This window comes from Camelus dromedarius, chromosome 13 (genome assembly GCF_036321535.1).
Source record: "Camelus dromedarius isolate mCamDro1 chromosome 13, mCamDro1.pat, whole genome shotgun sequence".
Classification (NCBI taxonomy): domain Eukaryota; kingdom Metazoa; phylum Chordata; class Mammalia; order Artiodactyla; family Camelidae; genus Camelus; species Camelus dromedarius.
The window spans coordinates 57186849-57191963 of NC_087448.1; the positions used below are offsets into that span (position 1 = coordinate 57186849).

General features: G+C 37.4%; 1 pseudogene; it reads left to right on the forward strand.

The window, feature by feature from the left end:
• The first annotated feature begins 327 nt into the window (after positions 1 to 327).
• Positions 328 to 903, forward strand: LOC105090984 (PRELI domain containing protein 3B-like; annotated as a pseudogene).
• Positions 904 to 5115: the final 4212 nt, after the last annotated feature.

Below are 5115 nucleotides of genomic sequence, written 5' to 3' on the forward strand. Positions count from 1 at the left end.
CGTCTTTAATCATGCCTCCTATGCTTGAATAAATAAAAGACAAACTTGAGAGCCTCTGCAGGAACAGAAAAAATATAAAAAATGATAAAGCAGACAAAATAGAATTTTATAAAAATAAAAACACAATAAAATTTAAAACTACACAGATGGGTTGAACAGCAGATTAGACATAATTGAAGAGAATGCGTGAACTGGAGGATATGTCATTAAAAAGCATAGGGGTAGCGGGCTGCAATGGCAGGGGGAGTGGGGAGGTGGGGGCAGGTGGTGCCTCTTTGCCCTGTTGTCCCCTAGCCCCACCCAGACATCAGGCAGGTCACCACCACCATGAGGATCTGGACTTTAGAGCTTGTCTTTTACTACCCATGGGAAACTGCTACAACAGTTTATACACAGCAGATATACTCAAACCCTAGGAACCCAAGTACAGCTGGGGCTGATGTGGGACAGACAAATAGATCCCCCTGCAAAGCTACACAGCCGTTGACTTCTCAGCATAAAATGGGAACTGTCTTCCGTTCTGAATTCACTTATTGGTGCAGTAAGAACCAAAACATGCATGCAGTATGTAGTTGATCCTATAAAAGAAAATAATGAAACTTAAATCTACTAATACTTCATTTACAAATATGGTTTCAGTAGTTGGGAGACATATAAAAACCACATCCTCAAGACCGAGGAAAAACTATTCTGACTCACAAAGTCACAATGACTGAAAGGAGTCAGTCCCGGCAGCCACGTAGAAGGACTTACGGCAGGTACAGTACCTTCAAATGCTAACAAGGGCTGAGATGCAATGGGATGGGTAATGCATCAATTAAATGCAGAGACTGAAGAGTTGACAGCTTCAGCAAGAAGGAGATAAGGACCCCCACGGCAGCTGCAGCATGTGTAGAGAAATAATCATGAAAATTGTTATTTAACATCGAGTCCCCCAGGTGTATTTAAGCTGACAATGTATTTATTTGTTATTTTAAAAATAGAACTTCATTTTAGGTAGAATTTTTTTTAATAACCTATAGAAAGGCTATGTAACTTCTGACCAAAAGAAAGAGGTGCAGGCCTTTTACATAAAAGGGGTCATCCAAAATTAGTATCGTTTAAAATATTCAACTCATTTTGAGGTTTCCAGGACCCATGTGAAAATTTAACAATTTTTGAAAAAGTATTTTGAAATTGGTTTTAGCATATTTAATCTCCTTAAGGTAGGGTTTTAAAGCTTTTCCCACATTGACACTCTGTCTGGCCTTGGACCAACCTCATAACAAAGCAGAACCACTTCTTACATGCACACAATTGCCTTACTGTGGTTAACTTCAACAGCTTGCTTGAAGGAACTGGCTTTAAAAGGAGAAATTGTATAGTTTTAGAGACATATTAGTTTGTGTAAAATAATCTTCTCTGCTATAAGCCACCAATGAAAACCACAGTGTTTTGGCTTGGTATGGTACTCAGATATTTTTGGAGTGAAAATTACCACTAAATATGGTTTTACTATATTCATAAAGACTGTACTCATGTGCCAGAGTTTTGTAGCCTAATAAAGTTACTACCTTCCTTCAATTTGTACTTCCAAAACTCTGTATGATTTGATCTACTGTACTGTGGGCTAGTTATGTTAACTGAAAATTCAGTCGTTACCTGAAAAGAAAAAGTGTCACATAGAAAGTAACAGGAAAGGTCTATCCATTAAATATGCCACATATATTAAATCAGAGTCCAAGAAAGAGTGAGAGAGTGAGGAAAAAGCAATACTTGGTGAGATAGTGACCATTTTGTAGAACTACAGAAGGACACCAGTCACGTGTTTAAGAAGCTCAGTGGATGCCAAGCAGGAAAATAGAACGTTCGCCACACCTAGATACACTGTGGTGAAACTTCAGAAAACCAAATACAAGGAGGATGTCTGAAAAGCAATTAAAGAAACATGAGAGTTGTGGGTTAAGTTTTATTTGGGCCAAAATGAGGACTATAGCCCAGGAGACAGCATCTCAGAGAGCTCTGAGGAACTGCTGGGAAGAGGCAGGGGGAACTCAGTATCATATATGATTTCAGTGAATGGGGGACATGCAGTCAGGCACACATTCAGACAGAGGCTTGCTGCTAGTCACCAGATGTCACCGCTAAGTATTTCAGTGCTTTTCTAGATATTAGGAGATGCAAGAATTTGAGCTCATAAAATCTTCTCCTGAAAATATCTAACTAACTGAAGTCAGATAACAACCTGTTCTGCCACTTTCCCCAGAGCAGAGCGCCCCCGTTCCTGATCTCTGCCCTGGGCTCCTTCAGAGAGGGTGGGAGGTCAGCGGCTGCAGCAGCTGGTAATTCAATCCAAGCAGAGGGAGATGGCAGGTGCCAACGTGGTTCAGTCCTTGTCAAGGCAGATGGCAAGTGCCAATTTTTAGTTGGCAATCTATAAGGATCTGACTGTCAGCAATCCTTCTCAAGAACGATGAAAGTCAGAATGTAATGAAGTTACTGTCTTGGTGAGTTTCTAAAAATCTAGAAGTCTATGTCTAGCTAAAATATCCATAAAAAAATAAAGATATGTTCAAACAAACAAAAATTGAGTTTTCCACTAGCAGACCTGTGCTAAAGGAAATTCTGAAGGGAGTATTTCAGGAAGAAGGAAAATGGTCCCAAATGGAAGGTTTAAGATGCAAGAAAAACTGAAAAACAAAGACAGTTGCAAATAGGAGCACAACTTCAAATTAATGTTAATTAGGTACATCAATAGTGATTATAATTTCTTATGGTTTAATATATATAATATTGAATTAAAACACACAGAACACAATGACAGCATATAAATCAGAAGGGGTGTGAATGGATTTAAAGTATTCTAATGCCCTTATATCAGCCAAGAGGAGACTTAAAGTATTTAACCATATTAGACTTTGATAACATAACAATGCAGGCAATCACTGAAGGAAAAGAAATGTCATGTATCACCTCCAAACCATTCCAAAACTAACAAAATAAAACTAATAAATGTGGCAGAAAGAAAACAATAAATAGCATAAATTAAAGACATTAAAAACAATTATACAATAAAAAAAAATCAACAAACCCAAATACTTCTAGTTGAATTGATACTTCTCATAAGAAAGATGAGGAAACACACAAAGAACCGATACCAGGAATGCAAGAGGGAACATCACAAAGCCTGCAGTAGCTAAAAAGGTGATAAGAAGTTAAGAACCGTTTTAGGCCAATACATTTGAAAATGTAGTTGAAATAGACTAGTTGATAAAAACATAAGCAATCAAATGGCATTCAAAAACAAAAATAGAAAATCTGCATACCTTATCATCATTTAAAAAAATGGAGTCAGTAATACAAAAATCTTCTCACCAAGCTTCTAGACCCAGATGACTTCACTGGAGAATTCTTAAAATCAGTCAAGAAAGAAATAATTCCAATCTTTCTCATCCAACAAACTCATCCAGGCAATAAAAAGAAATCCATTTTGTGAGGCTAGCATGCCCTTGACACAAAAATCTTTCTTAGACATACATGAAAGAAAATCACAGGCCAATCTTTCTAATAAGCACAGATGCAAAATTCCTAATCAGAATATTAATAAATGGAGTTCAAAGATGAATAAAACATGTAATACATCCCAATCAAATATGGTTTATTCCAAAAATGAAAGGTTGGTTTGCATTAGATAATCTATGAAATGTACCACATAAACAGCATAAAGAAGAAAAACCATATGGTTATCTCAAGAGATCCAGAAAGACTTTTTGATAAAATTGAATATTATTACAAAAACTCTTAGTAAACTAGGACAGAAGAGAATTGCCTTAATCTGATGACAAGTATCTACCAACATCACATCTACCATGAAACACTGAAAGTATACTTTGAAATAAAGACTAAGACAAGAATGCCTACTAGTACCATTTCTATCAACATTTTACTAGAGATTGTAGCAAGTGCAGGGAAGCAAATAAATTGAGTTATACAGATTAGATGGGAAGAACAAAAACTATCATTATTTGAAAATGTGACTGTGTGTAAAAAGTCTCAAGTTAATTGCATTCAGACATCTTGCTATGTCAAAACGCAAAGAATCACTCACAGACTAATCAAAGCAGCACAGAGGGAGGCAGGAGCCAGCTTGAAGAGGCTTCCACTGACCAAAATTGGACACAACTTGAACATTGAAAAAAATAATAACTGTAATGAACTATAAAGTATTTAATAAATAAAACTCTGTGAGTACAGCATGTAGGGGCAGGGGGGTGGTGGTGGTGTGGAGAGAGGAGATTCAGCTGGGGCACTGGTGGAACTTGCTGGACAGCCCCTGGGTGGTGCTGCTGGACACACTGGGAAATTGTCCTCGGGGCTGCAGCTGAAACTTGCTGGGGTGTGAACACTACTGGGTGTCCTGCATGAGCAATAGAGAAGCAAGAAGAGAAGAAAGCCCGCTGGAAACAGGAAAAAAAGACCCTGGCTTCTGCACTGTCCATCCACTGTCAAGGCCTAACATCCTGCCACCTGGCAAAGGAGAAGTGTTTATAGGATCTGACTACAGCACCATAAAGCAGAGCAAGGAAAGGTGAACTTGGAGCTGAGAGGCAATAAATACATACTTACATATACGCCAATACACAAGTGTGTAACGCAAACACACACAAAATACAGTTTCATGCGGATAAAGTTAACTATATTTAAAACTGAAGTTGAAAGCTCTATATGTGTATGTATTTTGAAACATGGGCATATAAAGATAGATTAAGATTAATTTTTATAGTTTGACAAAAATGAACCTTTTCAATAGGTCAGAAAAAGATAGATCTTTAAGTGTACATTCTTTTTCCCCAGCTTTATTGAGATGTGACTGGCATAACATTGTGTAGGTTGGATGTGTTGTTTTGTGTACCATGTACAAAACACTGTGTACACAGTTTACGGTGTATTGTTTTGATACACTTACACATTGTAAAATGATTACCACCATACCATCCCGTCACATAATTACTATTTCTTTTTTGTGGTGAGGGCATTTAAGACCTACTTAAGTCTCTTAGCCACTTTTAAGTGTATAATACAGTATTGTTAACTATTGTCTCCATGCTGTGCATTAAGTCCTCAGAATTTATCCAT